The 22877-nt window shown below is 46.6% G+C and overlaps 1 protein-coding gene across 8 annotated transcripts in view; it reads right to left on the bottom strand.

Moving 5' to 3' along the window:
- The window catches only part of GluClalpha (glycine receptor alpha 1), a 365874-nt gene extending 346512 nt beyond the window's left edge, over window positions 1-19362 (bottom strand). For all 8 annotated transcript variants that reach the window (XM_089547751.1, XM_089547755.1, XM_089547753.1 and 5 more), the window contains exon 1: window positions 19252-19362. The gene's annotated coding sequence lies outside the window, so the exon portion shown is untranslated. The remainder of the gene's footprint in view (window positions 1-19251) is intronic.
- Window positions 19363-22877: the final 3515 nt, after the last annotated feature.

Genomic DNA, 22877 nt, shown 5'->3' with positions numbered 1-22877 from the left:
AGCAATACACTTAAGCTCGGGACTGTTGAATGCAGGATAACTCTATATCTGAGGTCATGTTACCAACAAATAGGCAATGGTTATGATTCAGTAAGATTCTGAACTCAATGACGGAAGATGAAAAAGCTCCGCTCGACTCGAATCGAGCTTTTAGCGAAGTTTTTTGCTTTAGCTTGGACACGTCACGACATGTAAATGCTCACGTGCTAGTGCAGCGGAGACCATTTAAGCAGGATAATAGAAATTAGGTCAAAGGTGCCAGCTTTCGTTGCCGCTAGCGCAAACAAAACGCAAGCGTGATTCGGGCTGCCCAACCGCCATCGCCTGCTGCCGATTAAGTTTCAGTTTAAGCGTATTCACTTTGGATGAGGGTTATACAAAGAGGGTGATTAGCGCGCACTGTCAAGCGAAGGACCCCCTCACGGACTTACAACGTCTGTGCGCATGCATAATTACCTCTTTTATGCGAAGCATATTACTAGAGGTACACTACAGCCCTTCGCCGTGGTTACGCGCCGTGCACACCACATGGTACAGTGACGTCACACCACGTGACATACCACGTGACACATGACGTCACGACAGAGGAAGACGGAGGTACACTACAGCCCTTCGCCGTGCACGCCACGTGGTACAGTGACGTCACACCACGTGACATACCACGTGACACATGACGTCACGACAAAGGAAGACGGAGGTACACTACAGCCCTTCGCCGTGGTTACACGCCGTGCACACCACGTGGTACAGTGACGTCACACCACGTGACACATGACGTCACGACAGAGGAAGCTGAGGGTCCACCTCTCGCCGTCGCTGTGGTTGCACGCCGTGCAGACCACGTGGTACAGTGACGACATACCACGTGACATACCACGTGACACATGACGTCACGACAGATCGCCGTCACGCGCTGGGAGAGGGAGAACGATGCCATCACACAGACACCGGAATGTCCTCGAGCGGCATTCCCGCGCATTTCGAACGCGCGTTCACACTAGGTGTAGGTGAAACGCTCGCTCCACCGGGCAGGCGGACGCGGCTTCCGTGGCAATCCAGGCGCCCCACGACGAAGGCTTCTAGTGGTTGTATTAAAATGACCAAGTATTCAACCAAGGAAAGCCATGTATTACCAAGCCTAGCCATCAATATGCTTAGCATCTGACCAGGGTTAACCAAGTTAAGCCTCAGCCATTTTTTTTACCACCGAGCAATTTGGAACAAAAAAATTTTTACAGGCGAATTGTTTTTCTAGAATCGCTCTAATTTTTGTATAGAGAAAAGCTTAGTTAGGAAATTTAGTTTAATTGCGTATGGACATGCGCTCGAATTCGTGACTTGATCAGGCGCGGTACTCAACAATGCGTGGAATCAGCACGTTCCGCGCCGAAAGATTATGGCAAAAAATGTGAAGAATCCTTCGGTGCACCTTTGGAGGAAAGCTTCGATGGAAAGGTTGGAAAAAATAACGCCGGCAAGCGGGGCTGTGCAATAGCTGGTACACACTACCATTGCACGAAATGGCGAAAAAAATAAAAGGAAACGAAGCGGCCATCGAAGGTGGTCTTTACTTTAAAAAACAAACAGAAAGTACAAGGCAAAGCCGGCCAATGTGAGGAAAATATGAAAGTGACTAGCATTTCGCCCCTAAATTTTTTCTTTTAGACAGGGAAGGGCAATGGTCCATCCAGCTCTAGATAGAATAAAGACATAAAGATAAATAAGACACAGAAAGATATTTCAGAAAAAAAAATTAAGTACTCAATCTACAAGAACGCGATTGCTGTGCGCATATTTTCGATCACCGTAATATATAGCCGTGCAGGTTACGAAAAACTGCTTGAATATTGCAGCCGAATATGCCCACTTTTGTTTTTTAACTAATAGTCTGTAAATAAAGGGATGTGCAGTGGAAGCATGCTCGTTCTTTCTGCTTGTTAAAAGGAAAAACGAAGGAAGTGGCTAAGAAACTAAGTGCGAAGAAAGGAACTAAAGGGAAAAAGAACGCCGTCAACCCATAATTTCCAATAAAAACAACTGTACCATCACTGGCCTTCCAATAAAGGCAAGAAAAGAGGTATGAGAAAGAGCAAGAACCCAGCCTAAACAGCTTAGCGAACTTCCTCGTATAATGTCTCGCACATTACCAGCAACACAGGGCTTGCACCCTGACGTCCGTTGATGGCTGTAAGGGCAAAAAATTAGTCTCGCGAGCATTACGCAATGCGGGAACTGTACGTTACTCTTAACCTCCCCCAAAGCGTCGCCGTCGGCGCTGGAAGCAGCAGGAGTATATTGCGACGCTCCTATATAGTACGCCCCAAACGGGAGTCACCGAAAATAGTAGCAAGTAGGTCTCTCCCAACTCTAACCCCAGTCCTTCTTTTTTGCTCATCCGCTCGCTCCATCCCTCCGCTCCCATGCCACGGTCTCCCGGCAGCCAAGCGCAAAAATGGTCGCGCGCGTATTTCGTTATATCAAAACAAGGGGAAGCGGCCCGTGTCACCGCGGCCGCATGAATCTCAAACTCGCAAAATATTTCCTTCGCGGAGCGCAGTGCTCATGCATAATGCAGTCGGTCTCGGGACTACTTAATCATTCATAAAAGAACGTGTTGAACCAGGATCGATCCCGCCGCCAGCGCTGCAAGTAGAGGAAGCTGCAGGGGATGGGGAGGATGGCTATGTGACGCGGGCCGCCTCGCGCTTTATCGGAGGGGCAGTTATTCGGTCGCGCTAATTAGAGCGCGTGCTCCAGATAAGCGCGATATTTCACTGGGGCGAGGCGCGTTTTTATCTTGAGACGTTGGTTCGGCGCGCGCCGGTTCCCCAGTGCATAGGATGAACCTTCGGGCGTCTTTCCTGCATTGATTGAGCTGCGTTTCGCTCCGATGAGGAACCTTTGTGTTGCTCAAGACCGACGTCGCGGGGCATTGGAGTTAGTGCAATGCACTCGGAAACACGCGGGTAAATACAGAGTGTTTCACCTAAGATGTTCCAAAATTTTAAAAAATATTTTAAGTTAGCAGAGCGCTTTTTTCGGCTTAGCAGTGTCAGAATACATCTGAAACGTACTAACTACCAAACTGTTTAACTAATGCTGTATAGTTAACTCTTTAACTATTACTGCTAGGCTCCTTAAGTATTGTGAGGAGCGTAGCCCACCGTAAGTAGTATCCAGACCAGTTCTTAGAACTTTGAAAACGCGGTTACCGTCAGCGCTGTGACCCAACAAATTTTGGCTACATCGCGCCAAAATAGACGTGCTTTCTAGAAGCTTGCAGGTAAAGAAACCTATCAAAATAACGCAACTCGCTGAAATAGCCAAAATTTGTTTGGCCACAGCGCCTAGGTTTACCATTTTTTCGAAATTCTGAAAACTGATATCGGCATTACTTGCGCTGGGCTACATGCCTTTCAATAACTAAGGAGCCTAACGGTAATTGTTACAAAGTTAGGTATTCAATACTAGGCAACCAGCCTGCTAGTAGCACGTATTGCTCTATTCTTATTCGCTACACCGCTGACAATGGTTTACCGAAACAAGTGCCACTTTAACTCAAAAAGCCTATTTTTAAAGATTGTGTAAACTCCTAGGTGAAACACCCTGTATACTCGGCAGCGTTAATAGACTGCCACATTTGCCGACACTATTAAAAGCGCATGTTCGTGAAAACCTTTAGTGCGGCCATATTCGTGAAAAACTTCAGTACGATCGAGTGACTTCCCTGCGTTAATTATAACAGTGGAACAGAAAAAATAAAGCCGCACTATGTTGTTCAGCTAAGGTACCCTGGTTGTGTAGTTGTCTTAACCCGATCAGATCGAAACATTTAATAGCGCTCTTCCGTAATATTTCTCCTGGTTGAAGGGGAATATTTTCCGAGAAATGTGTTCTCGCTCCCGCATATTTACGCTGTCCAGTAGCGCTTGCGCGTGTCTCGCACTAACCACGTCAGACATCGCACACATTATAACGCATGTTCTCTTTCCGTGATAAAAAAAAAAAAACATTTCTACAGCCTAACTGCTATTGCAAAACAAACAGTACTCGCTGTTCTTCCTCGCAGTGACCTTTCCAGGTATTCTGCGATAATATCGACGCTCTTATCAGCATTAGAATTTTTATTGTCTGAAGCAGATTTCTGGCCCCAGCGGCGCAATGGCTCCGCACTTTGTCATGATTCATCAAGAAATTATTTGTGACATTTACTAAAATGCGTACTGTACCGTGCATGCATTAAAAACAAATGTACTTCTTGAGACGTTGTTGCATGTTTCTGTACGCCAAGGGATGCGTAGCGCAGAGCATCAAGAACAATTGCAAAGGAGGAACTGTCGGTCTAAATAATTTTTCTGTACATTCATGGAAACATCCAGACTCAAGCAATGTATTAAGATCAACTCTGACAAGCTGCATCTTTTTTCTGATCTAATGAAAACGGATATGCACGGGGTATCTAGTCGTGGAAGGAACCAGAGAGTCTCATTTGAAGTGATCACTACCCCCGAAGCCATTGCATCGGATATCAGTACAAAGCTTGTTGTAGTGACTGCTACACTTAGTACAGCAAGTAAATTTTTCACTTAATTTAAGAACACCAACCGCATACGTGAATAAGAACAGTTCTTTTTGGCGAAACTTTTAGAACGCGGCATCATCGGGTACTAGCTGTTCAAGTAACCGCTTATCCTTTCTGCAAAACTAGCCCAGTGAAATGATTTGACTAGCCAGCTCGTTTCTTCAGGGATTATAAAATTCGTTATGCTGCAGCAAGTGCGCAGTTAGTATAGACACATTACCCAATAATTAATTGAGGATGAGCTCCTTAGCTTGAAATCTGAAATACTCTACCACACTGTCACTATGCGTTCCAAGTCACATTGCAGAAAAGGCCTAAACCCTAAACATTCAGACGCCCCATGTATTTCCCGTGTTCTTTTGGCAAGGTATACGCTTTGATAAGGTCTTATTTTAACCTCAATAAGCCCTCCTGGCTGTTACCAAAGATGCATCAAGAGACGTCGCAAAAAGAAAGCGAACCTAGCCTTGACGTATTAGAGTACGAGATGCATAGGTCCTGCAGGTTTTAGAAGCAAGCTTCGAGTGCGTTCCTCGGAAGCTATTCCGTATGTAGTTCTTGCGAACTTTTCTATCTTCAATTTTTTTTTTTTCTATAAGGGTGACTGGTGCAGGAAAACTGTAAATTTCTCAATAGGATCCCTTTTGTCGTCCTCTTGTGCCCGCTGCGTTCTCTTCGAATGCTTATCACTATCTTCTTGGCCACTACCTGTTTTTGCTTTCGATTCTTCCTGGCTCAACACACGCCTCAGTGGTTCTTCCATGGCGTTGGCGTCTCACGTCCTCAGCTATTTATGCGCTGACTGCCGGCTAGGCCGTAAAGCAAGCATCACTTTCGTCCTGAGGGTTTTTGGCTCGGACCGGACCGGTGCTCGTTACGCTCCAGAAAAAAAACAAAGAAAATGCAAAAAAAGAGAAGCACTTTTGGTTCTAGTTCGGAGCCGCGCAAATTATCGGCTATTTCGCTCTTTCCGGAGATTGAGAGCGGCTGCGACGAGTCAACGGGACCCGGGTACGTCGTTAAGGGTGTCCTTGCGACGAGGGTGTCGCTGTTCTATGATGGGAAACGCCCTGAGCGAAACCTCGGCCACAGTTCTCCCCTGTCCTTTCAGCTCCGGGCTTTTTTTTATGTGAAGCGCGCTGTGACGCCGTCGCAGTGGTGTGAGAAGCAGAAGGCAACGCTGTCCAATTTTCATTGCCTGTCAGGCCAAATATTAAGGCGGAAGCCTTTAATGCCTCATCGTTGTAAGCAGGAGTTGTCGACAGAAATGTCACGCTCTTCGATTGGTCGAAATGGTCGTGACGCCACAGTGCGCGAACTTCAAACGGGGCCGATTGTACTTAGGCTTGTAACCGTGCAACCAATTAAAGGGGTGGTATAGTGATGCTCCAAGTAAGTATTACTGAGTTTACTTAATTAGTTAAATAATCAACTAGCCTAATTAACCTTTATAGTAAGCCAAGATAAATAAATAAAACCGAGCAGGAAATTGGTCGAGTTGGGGAATCGAACCAGGGTCTCCGTAGTGCGAGACAAGCACGCAACCACTCCGACATGCCAGCTCGATGGTTTGTAATGAACAAAGGCGCGTCTAGTGAATACGGTGTCTTCGTTCACTCCCATCTTTCTCCCTTCCCTTACGGCGAGGTTCAGGTGTCCATCGAGACATGTGAGACAGATACATTTCCTTTCCTGAAAAACCAATTTACCGACGTGCAAGGCGCACAGCCGAACGGGCGATGGCGTTTTGTGGACTCCCTGGCAGCGTTCTACTCTTAGAGGCGAAGCTTAACACCTTAACCATACATCAGTGACACAAGCAGCAACACCACGTTTAAGCTTCCGCCTTACCGCACTTGGGATCAACAAAGTGCCCCCTGAATTTTTTCTCCAGCATTCGTTTTTATTGTACTTATACTACATTTCAACTATTATTTCAGGTAGGCTTGCAGAAATGATGAAGGGAGAATGGATATAGCCGGTCGCGCAACACGTGACTCGACCTCACCGTTCTGTGTTCAGCATACCTGCGTCGCGGAGGGCGTAGGCAGAGAAGGGTACGCGGACTGAGCTCTCGGATTCTGGGGGTGGGGCATTGCACGTTTGTGGAGAAAGAAAAATGCTCGGGGAAGGCAACAATTGCACTTTGTATTTTTTTTTCTTTACTGGCGTGAAGCCGGTCGCCTGTCCACTTCGCGGTCTCGCGTCTGCAGTTGCTTTGTGCGACCCTGTTGGGCAGTTGCTGCACTGTCAGGTCATGTATGTCCAATCACGTACAGATGCGGGCAAAAGTAAAGAGAGCAAACTCTTCTATCCTAAGCGCCATCATGCCTGCCTCAGCAGAAAAGAAACAACATAGCTTGTTCCTTATAAACAACTTTAGTGATGACTGTGCCAATGTGCACATATTATGCTGGATAAATTGAATTACGCAAGGAGTAAAGTGAGCCATAAGGCGGTCTCGGGCTCTGTTAAATTTTTTTTCGCCCCTTTATGTGCGTCCTAAAGGCTCTGGTAAGTGTTTTATTACACTAGTCAAACCCCACTTTTAGTAGCAACAGACACCGTAACTATGCGAACACCGTGCTTCCTCTGGTGTTCCCTACCTTTCGGCACATGCGTCAGAGTTTCGCCCGAATAGGTAGCGGACGCAAGGTTCATGGCAGCAAGCCGTTACGATCATGTTGACTGCTGTCGAACCAGATTCATCGCAAGAAGACCTTGGTGCCATAGAGTTTCTTACTATTACCTCGAGGGAAAGCTGGTGCCCCTTCTATGGGAGTTTGCGTGGAGCCCCCTCAAGACCACTTCAGCCACCATGGGCGCTCAAATCATCATGGGCCGCTGAGCTACCGACTGCAGTACAACTTTTGGCGAAAAAATAATGAAAAATTAACGCTGTTGGATAATCGAGAATACCCTATCATTCAATATCCTGTCTAATAATTGCAACAAATGAGCAGAAAAGCATGTCAATGCAAAGTTTGCCCAAAATTAGAGATGACTCGCTCTCCTATTGGCGAAGTATTGAATACTGCAAAAACTAATATTTCGTGTTTAACAACCGAACTTTTAAAAGAAAATATGTTTAAAAAATGGTGTTGCTTAAACACTTTAAGCAGGTTTTTAATGACAATTCAGAAAAAAAAAACCTTTAATTGGCGTCGTGTGCTATTGCGGTTTCGCTACTATGGCTTTTGGATACTGCGTTCGCGCCAAAGTCGTCTGCGCACACAAACAGCGTTTGCGGAATCAAAATTGTTAGTGGTGTCACTCTATGCTGACGAAAAAATCCAACTGTCCCGCACGAAGTAGCTCACCGGCCCATGATGCTTTGAGCGTCCACGGCGGCTGAAGTGCAGCGCCGCCAGCTTTCCCTCTAGGTAATAGTAAGAAACTCTATGCTTGGTGCCGCAGTTGCGTCGTCTGCTCTTTCATTCCGCGGTGTGTATGTGAGCTGCTTCCCGTCGGTCGGCGCGTCATTCGACATGTGGTGTTTCGTTCGTGGTCTCCTCCGTCGTGTGGATCGGGCTTAGGGCTAACGGAGTGGATTCGAAGCGAAGGTAAACGCATTCGGAGCGGCACAAATATGGGTGAGTTACTTAGAACAGGCCGTTTGCGGGAAAATGATGGTCGCAGGTTGAGCAGAGCAGGTTTAATTGGAGGCCAGTTAATTCGAGTGTACGTAAATGGGACGATGATAATGCTGATCACGAGGCTGTTGCAATCGTGAAGACTAAGCAAAAGGGTGTCGGGCTTTGTTAGGATTTGTCAGCTGGTGCGGAAGCGGGTGAGAATTTCCGAATGCGGTCCTCTAAAAGCGATATCCTTGGAAGTAAAGAGCAGCTTGTCGAAACTAACTGAACAATCAATTTATTTAACTGGAGTGTTAAAAGTGGCTTCAATCTTTCCCTTTTCTTCCCAGGAACGATAGCGAATCACTTTCATAAATCTAGCGTTGAGTCTGAAACAGTTGGCGGGATGGAAAACTGGATCTGCGATCGTGAAGCCGCGAAGTGTGAACTAGATTATCAAGGAAAACGTAAAATTAACTTCAGAGATAAAACTGTAGGCAAATCCAACACAAATGCCCTCTAGGAATTGAGAAACTTGCACGCACATCGTAGGCGATTCCGGAGTAAAAATAATACTTTCTTTATATATCGTTGTTCAGTGTGTAATGGTACTCTCGCGAGACGCGAAAACTCGCCCCGTGGACTTGGGCGACTCAGGGAGAAAGTGTAAAGGCCGCGAAAACATTGACGCGCTGTGCGCGTTCGGAACAGAACATCACATTGCGGCTTTCTCTCGCGCTGGGCTCTCAAGCGGGCGAAACTAGACCCCTTCCATAGTAAAGTCCTTCATGCGTAACAACTTTGTGGAGGTGCTGGATACGAATATAATGGCGTGGATCAGGTCCCAGCTGTGAGTTTGCGGCAGAATGCATGTTTTCGACGAAACGTTAGCCAGCTCGAAAACAAGAACTGCCGGCATTCTTGCGCTGGGTGGAACGCCCTACAGGAAACCTACATGTGCAGTGGTTCCTCCTCTGCTCCTCCCCTGGCGCAGTGCAGCAGTGATTAAGGCACACGTCACTGCTCTGCGATAGCATGCGCTGCCACCGGTGTGACGACTTGTGCGGCCCAGGTTGCTCTTAACGAGAGAGTAATCATTAAATCAACTGCCACCTCCCACGGTGGGCAGTTTGCTCCCTATCCAGTAAGCAGGTTGTGATGACGTCGAAAGGTCACGTGACCTGGGCGGTCCACCTGCCTCCTAGGTTGTTCTCTGGGCACCACCTGCCGGAGACACGCTCGCGATTTTTCTCTCGCAACGCCGAGGCCAGATTTTCTGGGTAACGGAGCCTATCACGCTGTCGCGTTATAATCCATGGGGCGCGGGTCGAGCGCGGGGAACTTCAAAAGCAACGAAAGCTTCATTCCATGGTGGGCGAGGCCTTTAGTGACAAAGGAGAAGCTCACCTCCAAAATAAGCTAGAACCATCTAATTGTGTGAACAAGTGGAACAACCTTCCTGCAACCAACTAGTACTGAGTGCATAACTTTGTCAAATATGACTGGACCAATGAGCCGAGTAGAGTATCGGCAGATAAGTCGTGCTTTCCGCCTCCTTTTGATGCGAAACGTAATCGGCTCTGCCAAATAAAATACACAAGCGAGAAGTTCTATTTTACTAATAAGTGATGGAGAGTAACATGCTTTCATTCATTACCGGCCCTTATTTTGTGGCATCCTCTGAATGCGAAGTGTCGTCGTTTTAAGTTTCATTTTCAACTGGATTTTAATACCGACGACTCCTTCATCACTTTTGTCAAATATACATGTATGAAGCTCTTGTCGTCCATTACCTCTTTAATTAATTTCTCCAACTCCTTTCAGCAGCTAAGTCGTGGTATTTAATTGCGGTGCGCAATATTAATGTAACTTGCTTTTTCTTATAAAGCACACGCCGCCACGCACGAGTTTTTCTAGGTGATGGTGTATAGTTGATCACCATGACAGTGGCAAAAAAAATTATGAAGGACAATGAAGACTACTCGCGAGCTTTGAATACGAAAGTATTACTTTTATTTCTTATTATTTATTTTTTCCCCTCCTTTCTAGCGGCAGACCCACTCATCAGCATACAGTCGTAAGGTAATGCATACACTAGGTTCACTTTCTTCTCCAAGAAGCAAAGTGGTTTTGTGGCCCATTAGTCGCGTGCCAGCCTCGCGGTCCGGATGACCTGGGTTCCATTTCCCGCACTTTAGGAAAAATTTTGTGTTTCTCTTATACCAGCGTGACGTCAGCTGGGGTCTTTGGGACCACTTCTGCTGGTAAACGCCGATGCCGGGTTTCGGTGCCGATGAGCCATATAATGTTTTGGCATTAATGTATGAAAAGTCTGTGAATACTAGGGGGTATGGGGGGTACCGGAGAGTAAACTCTCCTCTGTTTAGAACATATTCATAAATATTATTCGGCATAAAAAGATAGATACTTCAAACCGTATACGTGAAGTAATATTTCAAGGAGTATTGCCTTCAGTGCGCATCGCCGAGCGCCCCCCATTTTTCTTGTTGTGTGATAAAAATGCCGCGATACAAATGGCTCGAGACAACGTGCTTGAAGGAAATCACGCCAACCTTTAAGAATATGTTTTTTGATGCACACATGATGAACTCTTCGTATTTTAAAATATAGGTCCTTTTCAGCAAATTTTATCAACAAATTTCATTACCTGGCCAGCATTCTACCCTTGAATATGTTCCTTTGCGTTAGCAGTATTCTGTGTAGTCAAGTAAATAGAGGTTCATGTAAAAGGAAACTGTAAAGGTCTTACAGTTAAACGAGCTTAGAAGGTCATGAATGCGTGAAACTTGCAGGTGAAACATGCGAAGGCTCTTTGTGCTAGCACCTGAAATGGTCACGTAGTCAACAATAAAGCCACGACGGCGTTGAGGCTTCTCCGCAGCGCACAGAGCCATCAAAGGCTTTCATTGACAACGTCATCTGCGGCGTTCTTTGGCTGCATTAGACGATGCTCGAAATAATTTGGGCAAAGGCAGTAGAAATGCATAATCTCAGCGACATTCGCGTCATCAATGATCTTCCCCACATTCGTTTAATCCATTCAGAAGGACCCTAAAGATCGGCACTGCTTTAATCGACAGTTATGTCAAAATTGTAAAACCTATTTTCAAAAATACTTGGCAGGCTTTACCAAGACGCTTCGTTCATTCAAATCCTGGAATCTCTTCGAATTCTAAAAAAACGTTGCAGCCTGGCTTTAAGACGAAGGCATACCTTTTCTTATGAAAAACATAATCCGTGAGAAAGCCGAACTTACGCCTACTTTTTCGAAAAGGAAAGGTACAAGAAATATATTGCGTGAAAAGTTACCGTTTTACAAATGTTCCCTCTAACAGGTACCCTTAAATCTGCCTCTGAATATGGGAGCGTTAATGACTTGTTTCTTAACGAGAATCTGTCGCGTTCTCCATATATGAGGACAATTTCGCACAAAGGCACCACTGGTTAAAAAGTTCTTGATTCTAGCACGGGGAAAGCTTGGAAGCAATAAGCAATAACAGTGCATGTCAGGCACGGTACTATTGCCAGATACATCCGATTCGTTTCTGAAACGCTCCATAATAGGTGAAAATGGTCCTGCTTTATTCGGTAACAACATTTCTTGACGTGAAAGTTGGTAAGGATCCATGTTGGAACACTGCGCACAACTAAACAGTCACATGGAGCGGAACCAAGCAGCAACACAGAAGCACACAACGACGCGCAAGTCTGCTCGTGCACAGCTTCGTCGTTCCTCTGTGTGTTTGTATTTTGTTGTGTGCAGTGTTTCATCGTGACTACTTTCATCACCTGCAAGTATAGTTGTGCACACCGTCGCATCATCCGTTATTACTCATGGTTGTGGTTTCAACTCGGTACAGAGGGCGGATGAAGTGCACAAACCAATTTAGGTGTCGAGTTTCCAAGAGCTAAAGCAGGAGAAAGATGCAACAATGCCAAATCGTTAGCTATTAATAGTGCTTCAAGAAAATTGCGCGTTCAGACCCCAGAGCACGCGGATATCTCATAAATACGAACGTGAAATGTCTCATAAACACGAATGTGTCCAAGAACTTCACCTCAAACTCAAGAGATATCGGCGTGTGAAATTGTAAAGAAACGTTCTCTCGTGTTTCACGTTTCACATGTCCTTAGGTTTCCTGCAACGCGCCAAACTACACAGAAGAACTTACCATTTACATCTGAAATATGAAAAAGAACGACACACTCGGTTAAACAAGCACTTAGGGCAATCATTTTCACGCTTTTCGGGCTATACGCCACCGAGCGAAGAAGCGGGCACCGCAACATAAATCACCGCGAGCACTGCAATAACAACGGACCGACCCTTTCTTCCTTTTCCTCCCTCCTTTTCTCCCCAGCAAAGGTGGGCCTCATTTGCGTCATTGGCCGGGTTCCGGTGAACGCCCTTCGGACCAGCTATACCCTCGCCGGCAGCAACGGACGGAATCACGTCGTCGTCCTCTGCCCCGCTCCTTCTCCGACTCGGCCGCCGCGTACGAGGAAACAGCTGACAGATAAGGGCCGCGCCGCGCGTCGCTAGGGAAAGAAAGGACAGTAGTAGGGAAATGGAGGAGGGGGAGGAAAGGAATCCCGGAGCGGGACGGCGGAGGTCGTAAAGAAAAAGCACGAGGGCACCGAGGGGAGAGGAGGTAGGCTAGCGGAGCCGCGCTCGCGCCCAGACAAGCGACAAAGAGGTGCGGGAGCGAGGGAGCCCTGATAGGGCCGTAAATCTTGGGACGCCCGTCGTCGTCGTCTTCCTCCCCGGTGGACGCCCCCTCTCTCTTCCCTCTCTCCCTCCGTCGTCGGCCGTCGCTCTGTCGGAGGGACGCGCGCGCTGCGATGGGGCCAGGCAGCAAAGGACGCGTGCCAAGGCGATAAATCATGCTTCGGCCAGAAATGCCCGGATTAATGCTGTCCCAGAGAGACGTGGATGCCTGCGCACGTCCCCTCCATCTCGGCCGCATGCACGTGCGAAACTGAGTCGCTCCCAGAGATGACCCATCCCTGGCTGTTGTTGCACGCGCAGCAGCCGAGTGCCATAACCACTGAGCCACCACGACGGCTGTTTCTGGAAAAGTAAATCAGCGCTACTTGATTCATACAAGCGCATAGACAGACATGACAGAACGGGCGGTGACTCCAAGCTGTCTTGTACATGTCTGTCAGTGTGCTCGTCTGAAAAAGGTAGCAGTGAATTACTTTTGTGGAGACGATGCATCACTAGTTTGCCTGCAACGTGTTTCATTAAGTGGAGGCACTGTACGAAATTTTTTTTTACCTTTTTTTTCAGCCTGTCGTTCATGTCAACCGTAAACAAAGATGCTTTCACGGGGACAGCCGTCGACGAAGAGGCACGTTTGCGCTCTGCGCTAGTTTAGAATCTAAGAGCCGATTAAGCAGTGCCTTTTGCAAGAATGCTTGTTCGTTATTAGCTGGCGCTGTGGTTGTACTTTCAGCAGTACCGGATGATTTCACTGCGTTCGGCCTATCGCTTTTCTTATCCAAGAAATGTTCCCCACCGTGTCGCCGTTAATTGCTGTGGATTTCTCAATACCTCTCTGGAGAGGTTCTAAGGGGGGAACCCTTGGATTATATAATACACACACACAAAATATAGTGTACGCAGTAACTATCTGAGTATCCGGTGCGTTTGTGGTAGCCAACGACGGATCGACACTTTCATACTTCGGTATAATGATCTAGCACTGCTCTTGCCTCAGCCAGTCATGGAAGGCTCCTGAGTAATGAGGATTCGCGTTCTATTATGCGAACCGCTGCAATTCATTAAACTGGAGTAGTGAACGGGGCCTTCCCCGATATCCCATTAGGTGTTAATGCGTTGCGTACGTTGCTTCAGCTTAGGGGGTTTTATATTGAACCGTCCGGCTAGCTCAAATAAACATTGCAAAGACACGTTGGTAGGAAAATTTACGGAGGAGGACTTCGTAATACGATAGGTTAAAGAGATTTTTTGTGTCAACAATTTGGCAGGTTTTAAGGAAATTTCTGAACCACTTTTCATTAAGCGAATAATTTCCGGCATAACTATTCGGTAACGGCCTCCCTAACTAGACGTAATGCATAGTTCCTTGCTGTTTCTCTTACCATGCGCGAACACATTAGCTTATTCCCTCTTGAGGTCAATGCATCAAGGTCTAATTATCATGACCGTTCGAGTCCAGCATGCCTGAAACAACTTATTTTGTTGTTGTGGTTGCTGTGCGCATATACGGCCATCGTTTCCATGCGCCTGCACCTCCGTGAGGCAAGAAAGGCAAAATTCTCTTTGAGAGAGAGAGACATGATGCTAGCTTAATTGTAACTCAGACCGACGAACACCTTGAAAATTATTGAAGAGTGTACAGCGAGAATTGTCGCAACTTTCTAAGCAGGAGATCAGATATTCTCGGTGAGAATTTTCTCTTAAGATCCACGGTAAGGCCATGGCACGTATATAGAACGTTTCACCATTTGGTTCTCCATAACTGCATGCGAATGATTTTCTGAACTTGCCAGTTTCCATTACGTTCGCTAACTTCTTCGAAATGCTTTTTATTACAAAAAACGCATTTGAAAGGACTTTAATTATGAGAAAAGAACTGTAGCTCGCAGATTTGTGCTGTATGTTTAGACTTGCTTGCATGCATTTCTTTTACTTGCTGTCATCATCTTCAGTTCCGGACAAGTCAGCATAAACAACTTTGCATTTTCCTCCCCTGCAGGCCAGCAAAAAAAAAAAATGGAGCTTCGAGGGATGAAGTAAAACTAAGTTTTGATGTTTTTTGTAGTACAATATTAGTTAATTTTTTTTAAAAGACGAGATCGGCGTGTAGCGCTGGATATCGCTGATGTTATATGAGTAGGGTGAGCATGCTCAGAAAGCCTTTCACAAGCACAGCGTACTTTTCGGTCGCGTATATACTGCGTGTCGCACGTTTATTTCATGCCTGTAGTGAATAGCTAAAAAGTGATTTCTTAAGAGCAACGTTCTGTGTACGAGGCAGCACTTAGTGCTGATGTAATAAAAAGCCGGATGTTATGCGGACTTGGCAGCATTCATGGTTGTGTTTATGCACTCCCCAGTATGAGAAACACAGATGCGGTATATGTTGCTACTAAGAGCGGAACATCCGCCTTTCAGCACCGTGTCCCTTCGGGTTTATATTTTAAATTTATTTTTCAGCGAATGGGCGCTACTGGTCAACACATACGAATGACGTAGTAAGAGGTTTCGGTAACCAACTTACTTCTACTTCGTATGGGCGGGATCTACCGCGAAAGCTTTTGTTGACTGGATATTTTCATAAGTATGGTCACGCACGCAACCTACTATTGTGCCATCTCTTGACTCCCATGCATGTGCTGCTGTTATCACATGCAAGGAAACGAAGGAACAAAATCAAGGAAGAAATGAGAGCATGCCTCCTCTCCGGCTCTTGAGTAAGGCGTTTTGCTCTCAAGGGAGCTGCCAAACACGCTTCGTGTGAATCTGCTCACTGCTAAAGGGTAAATACAGGAGTTCCCACAAAAATGAAGTTCTAGACATGAACAGAAACATTCGCTTACAGACCGTGAGATAGATTAGAGCAGGTAGTTCTATATGGCACGCATCGATGTAACTGGCAGCAAAACAAATCAGTTCCCGTAGACCCCTGCCCATATATTCAGTCGTGTCGAAATCCTTTCGCATGTGGAGCTCGGCATATCGTGCGCCGATGCGCTGAACGGCTTAAGCCGAGCCTCCCTCTCCCCTGGTCCTCAGAGACGGTCGACTTGGCGCCCAACCTCCACCGAGGTGTTGCGACAACGTTACAGTGCAGATGTCTAATCCTGTCGGGCGCAGGCAGGTCGGACGCGGCCGGCGAGATATGGGCACCGCGGGCCTGAACGCCGTGATTGGGCGAGCTTCGCGTTGGCCCCGACTATGATGATTACAGCAGCGAGCGCCGCTCAGCGGTGTAAGGGCGGCCCTCATTTCGACACGCACACTTCTCAGTAGGACATGAAAAAGAGGGAGGGAGGGGGGTGCGCTTATGATTAGGCCTTCGTCGCGTCGAGTGCTGGCAAGACGATTGATCGGCACCGGAGAGACGGGGCGCGACCAATCGCGCCGCTCTGAATTGTAGCCCCAATTTGGGATCGAAAAAGAGCGAACAGAGCGCCTCCGGAGGGGGTGTTTCGTACTTTTGTTTTTCTTTAAGACCGGAGAAGACACAACGAGGACAAGGTTTTTGAGCTATTGAATGAACCTCGTTACTTTTCGTGGAGGTCTTGAGAGGTAGCCTCTCTTCTACATCTCTTACCTTCCTCGATACGTCCCCTGCCATTGCCTTTCTACAGTGAAGGCCGAAGGAAGACCTAGAACAGGACGAAGGAGTTTGGAGCTGCGATATGCGTTCGTCCCGATTCTCCCTTTGTCATTCCCAGCTGAGAGCGCCCCCTCCCCCTCTTTCTGTTTCCCAGTTGCCTCTCTCACAATTCTCGGCTTCCCTTGCCAATGCTATGTTTTCTTTTTAGGCATTCTCTAAAAGAAGTTTTCATTTTAAAAAGCAATGATATGGAATTTTTTTCTTTTTCAATTCAACACCATTACAAACTTCGCCATATGGTCGAAATATGGCTCACATCCAATACAGCTTCATAAAACACATTATTTTTTAGAAAAGACAAAAAGTGGTACAGCCGAAATTCTCATAAACAGCTCACAAGCATCAGGTACCAATTCATTTAACGCATTCAGGAACTACAAGGACTCTTCTTGCGTGCAGGAGTTAGGAATGCTGTAAATGACAACAATTTCTTTGTAAGTCTAGTCGAGATACATTGAAACGTAACTTGTCACGGGCGACAGCTATAGTTGAAGAACACGCTATCTTGCTGACACAGGGACGCGGTTAGGGCAGCTCTATCTTCCAGCTGACCGCTACCTTTTTTTCCTAAGGAGAACTTGGGTCACGAATTGGTGTCGCGTCTATTCAGACAGAATTACCTCCGGGGAGACATGGTTTCATTCAAATGTAAATGTGTGGCAAAAAATTGCAAGAACACTTGCAAAGCACGGGCTTCCAATATGGCGCTTAGCAGCAATGTCAGTAAAATTTCAGGTAATTATTATGGCTCCTAGAAAAAATGTTTAACACCATTAATTATAAATGGTGTTTAAATTTAAAATAGCCGATTATTTGATGAACTGTTTCAGGTAGCATTAGACGACTCAATACCCTGTGCCAAGAATTCACAGTTCATCTTGCAGGCGTAAATATTGCATGTAAACAAATATCAATGGTCAGTGTTACTCTACATGAGAAAACGCGAAAATCTGAATATCTCCATCATATTTTATTTCAGTATTTAAATTTTTAAAGAAAGTTTTAAGCAGCTTTCAGTTTCTCGTCACTCAGATTATAGATATATATTCCATGTCATGTTATTTACAGCATTCTCATTATAATTTCATCAAAAGATGCTTGTTCGAAGTCGTAGCAAGGTAGCGTCAAAATTAAGCGCGAAAAACTAAACACAGGCAATCCAGACAGTTTCTCTAAATATAAATGTAAAGTGGGTTCAGTTCGCCCGCAGCGTCTTCACTTTGGTCGTAAATATAAATATGAACCATCCAATTAAGCTGCGCAGATCCTGTACCCGAGTTATTCAACTTTAACATTCACATCTGACTGCCGTGCCCCCAACTGGTAAAAACAAAACGAACTAATTCCCGAAAAATTTAGCGATAAAAAGAAAGCAGAAACTTTAAACACCCCTTCTTGCTCTCCGGTTACTGTGCGAGGTTTTAACGCTTGCTACTTTTTATTCATTATAATTCGCTACCCGCAGCAGCTTCGCATAGAAGAAAAAGAGGACCAAACAATGACGACCATTTCTTTCAAACCAGGTTCCTCCTTCGCCAAGCGCTTATCTAGTTAGTGGTATTATAAACATTCCGTAAAAAGGTTCTTTTAAGGCTTGCAGTTATACTCCAAAGGCGTTGTGCTTTTATTTTTTCTCTTGCGCGTGAGATGCGCACAGCAGTAATCTGGTGCCCCTCAAACGGACCAGCCGCGCCATTAGGGAAGTGCGTTAAGGTTAAGGCTGGCCATTTTGCTAAATGTGTTAGAGTCTGCAGTGCGGAAGAATTCGTAAAGATAACCCCTTAGTACTAGCAGAACGCTGGAAATAGTTGCCTTATGAAATGACTCGAAGAATAATGAGCAAATGCATCACAACACCCAATAGATAAAATGTGATGCCGCAAATAGTACAAGAGAGAGTAGCTTGCACGATGGACTTAGAACGTAAAATGCTAGGTTCTTTAAATGTAATTGTGAAAAGCACAGTGACATCCTGGTAAGCGATAGGTGTTTCCATGTTCAGGCCTCGTCTTCGACTGCATTTAATATGGCACGTAACGGCCCCTTAGAGTTTGGGCTCAAGCCGTCCCTTGACTAGTAGACCGAAAACCAACACCGGCGGTGACAAAAAGCGAACTATGAGCCTCAATATCGTCCACCACTTCAGTAGCTTCCATCGCGTTCGCACCTAATCACAGAGGCGGAGTCCCGTACTCCGAAAATTAGTTCGTACACCTCTTGACGTAATGTGCAAATGTGCAAATACGCGAGATGACGTCGCTATTGACGAGTGATTTGTAAAAAAAAAATCACTTACCGAAAGCAAATTATGTTGAAGAACTACCGTCTTTGAAACTACACTCAAAATATGCCATCCGGGACCTATCGTTTCACACCATAACATCCTGTCAAAAATTCCTCAGAGTGAATTTCAAAGCGAATGACTTCGTTGCCAAGAGCGCTGTCAATCAAAATCGGAAGTGCCGAAGGGCAGCGCGAATTGCCATTACACTTGGTAGACAGAGAGGTCGATCACAATCAAAGGCCCGCCTCTAAAGAAGACAAAAGCCGACAGTTGTACTCCCGGCCTTACTTTCGTTGCTCTCGAGCTACGCGCCGCTGACAGTCACGACGGGCCACGTAACGCGCAAGATGAGCGTTGCTCTGCACACCCGCGCGCGCGTGCGAATGTCGCGCGAGCGTGAGCGTCGTTGGCGCCTACCTGATCGAGCGTCGGGTTGCGGGGTTGTTCCGCCGCGCGCCGCCGAGATGCCGAGCGAGCGACGGTCACGCCGGAGCCTGGGCTACCAACTGAGCCCGGGCTCCCCCCGGCATCCGGGAACCTGGCGAGGGCCGGCGCACCGACCAATCACGACGCGTCCCGGGCGCCCACCCGCAATCGATGCGACACGACATGTGCGTCGCCAGCCGGCGCCGACGAGTGCGCACCGGGGCTTCCGCGTCTCTGCGCATGCGCGGAAGAGGACTCCAACATGGCTGCTGCCCAGCGGCGACCGCGTGCGCCTGCGCGCCCGACGCGCGAACTCCGACGCGCGAGTTTTGGATTCTCGGGCGGGAACCAGAGGAGATCAGCGTCGTTGCAGTGCAGCTTGAGTACAAAGCCTGCTCACTTCGGCTGTTTGTGGCTTCTAATGACTGCTTATGACTTCTTAGGGGAGCGACTGACATGCGGAGTAACACGTTCTGCTGGGCGAGTTGGTTCATCTTGGTAAAGTAAAAGCTTTTAGCGCAAAACGACTAAGAAAGGACGGGGACAGAACACACACACAAAAAGGAGTGCTTTTTGCTCCTTTCTGTGTCTGTGTTTTGTCCCCGTCCTTTCTTAGTCGTTTCGCGCTAAAAGCTTTTACTTCACTGATATGCGGAGGCAGTCTTTCATTACGTTTGGGAGCGAAAAGTAATCCAAGAAAAAAAAAGTGACGCGTGAGCATTGTGCATTTGACTTCTGTCGCTATCAGCACCCATTCTGAGACAAAACTGTGCCTTTGAGGTCGTGCTCTGGGAGGGAAGTGACTGGGATAAAGGGGGCGGAGAAAAAAATGGCTGAGGCTTAGCTAAGGTTAAGCCTAGTCAGATGCGAAGCATATTGATGGCTAGGCTTGGTAATACATGGCTTTCCTTGGTTGACGTTCATCCCGCTCTTCATCGGTCTCTGTGGCACGCTGAAGCTTTCGCTTCTCGTTCAAATCAGCCCTGGTTCTAGGCGGCATCCCAACACCTGGCCGCCTCGTAAGTGCCCGGAGAGCGAGGCAAGCTCAGCTTTATACTGCTGCTGTAGCGTCACGTGGTCAGCTGCAGCGCCTCTGATGTGAAGCCTCCACCGCCGCGGCCGACCGCGCGAGCCGGCAGCCCATCTCTCCTCTGCTGTGACGTCATGTTGTCACGTGGTGTCACGTGGTCACGCTAAAGGTCAATGGTAGCTCCACCGCCGCGCTCGACGGGCTGTAGTGTAGCTCTAGTAATATGCTTCGCATAAAAAAACCAGCATTTATTGAACTTGTGGTCATAACGTACTACTATTAAGAATGGCGTCTTTGAGCTCTTTCTCGGTTGGAGTTCCTTTATTATGTTGAATAAGATATGTTGCCTCAATCGTTCGGCACAAATGCAAATTGCCTGAACTAGAGGCCTACGATAAGGCTTGTATTAAAATGTGTTTTTAGATTACATGTCGTAGAGAGTTATAGGAAGCATTCCAAAACAAAGAAGCCTTTTTGGCTGAGTTCCATAAGGCTGACTGTTTCAGGCAAAACTCGCCCTTTGTTAGAACCAGCACTTTTGATGAAGGGTAGTTTTCAGCTCCCTCTCACATCGCTCCTTTTCTCTCGCAGCAGAATTTTCATACTGCCCATGCCTAACTTCGGCACGACAGCAACGGCAGTTCTATCACCAGATGTAAGATCTTATCATAGTTTATCACAGCCGAACGACTCCACGGTGCCAACGGTAAAGAATTCGAAATGCGAGAGAAGTTAGTTGGTGACGATCCATTTATTTACCTTTGTGCGATAAACTTAATGATAACTTTGTTTGAGCAGACCAACTGAGCTCACTTAGTCTGAACCCTTAGTCTGAGGGCACTTAGTCTGATATCAGTAGTGTTTGAAGTCATATACGATTTGTTTTTATAATTGGAAACGTACGTCTCATGTGAAGTTTTTCTAAATGAGCCACAGCCACATAAACGCAAACTGACGAAAACCCCTCAAGTGGGTTTTCCGCACAAAACGTATCCCTATCCGTGCTATTGTATGATATGCTTTACATGTTACATGAACTCTACACCACAATTCAATGAAAATGTTTGCGAGCAATTTAGTCCATATGAGCAAGTAACCTTTGATGATTTTGGAAGCGATATTGAATCTGACCCAGTTTTTTTTCGAAAGCCTTTATTCCTACAATTGTTTTCAAGCCCTGTTTATGAAAATATTGCTTAAAATTAATTTGATATGTGGTGAAGACCACAGAAATATAATGAGAATATTCATTGTGTGCAATCAGAGCCACGGTTGTGCTTCAACAAAAACAAGCAAAGACGAATAGCGGGCAAGCACTGACGCGAAAGCCTTCTTTTTTATTGTTCACACTTTCGCGACGGAAAATTAAACATGCTAGAATGTATGGAATCTAAAATATACTTTACTTCACTGTAACATTCTATATTCATGAGCAGTAGGAAAACGGTAGAAGCATACAGTGCGCAAAATATAAACAACTAGCATTGTCACTTCCTGTCTGCTTCTGCTATTTTTCGTATATTAATGAGTTGTAAAGGCAGTGTGAACTAGCACAGCTAAGCGCTTTAATATTCACTGTAGCAGAGGCTCATCCTTGCTTTATCGTGACGTTGCTAATGATCCCCTCTTTACAGTCGTCTTCTGGGTTCAGATCTTCCTTCGATCTCTGCATAACCTTGGAAGTCCACGAGAGAGCTGAACTGGGTAAGGATTAAACAGAACCACGCTCGAAACAGTCCGGCCTATAAGGCTCAAGATGACATTGAAAGTTCCCACGAGTGAATAGGCTTCTTCTGATCGGTACTCAGCACCATCGGGCAGATGTTTTATTTTACATATGATTTGAGAGCAGGCTTTCTAGGCGTTGCTGGGAACCTTTCGTTCTCGCAGCTTTTGCAAAAGTAAGGTCTGAGGATGAGCGCAATTTGACTTATTTTCGGTTTCTGGATTTGGCTTGTTGCGAAAACAGAACTGACCGACAATTACGCCCTCGTTAATGCGATCTTTGAGAGCAGGGTATTTGAACCGCAGGCTACGGCAGACGGAAAACGCAGTGTAGAATGGAGCCCAATGAGCAACTCGCTTGGACGTCCTGTAGACGTCCTAAACCTCCTGTAGACGTCATAAACGTCAGCAGAACGTCTATGAGAGTTTTAATGTCCATTGGGAGGCGTCTCTGGGCTTCGGCCTGGGCAGCACGCACAGCGATCAGTCATCGCTGATCTTCCCTTCGGGCGACCAAACACTGGCGCGATATCCTGGCGCCATCTCTTAGCGGAATGCCGCCCCGGAGCTCTTCTTCACGATGTCTTCACGCTACCCTCCTCCTCCTGCTTACTCTTAGCGTTCTCTTCGCTTCCTTCGTCTTTCATCCTCATCTACAGTGCTCGGTTACGCCAACGACGGCGATGCACGCCGCTAAGCCCTAGAACGGGCCCCTAGGAGCGGCGCTGTAAAGAAACTCTTCATTCATTGCATACCGTACGGGATACGTAAGAACGAATGCTTGGGAAATAGTTAAAGAGGGCTTACTAAACGCTAGGCGAGAGTCAAAGCTGCAAGCGCTTGTCAAGTAGGGAACATGATG

The sequence above is a fragment of the Amblyomma mixtum genome, chromosome 6, assembly GCF_055824585.1.
Source record: "Amblyomma mixtum isolate Tamu chromosome 6, ASM5582458v1, whole genome shotgun sequence".
Taxonomy (NCBI): Eukaryota; Metazoa; Arthropoda; class Arachnida; order Ixodida; family Ixodidae; genus Amblyomma; species Amblyomma mixtum.
The sequence above is the reverse complement of the archived record's forward strand: the minus strand, read 5'-3'. Positions and strand labels throughout refer to the sequence as shown.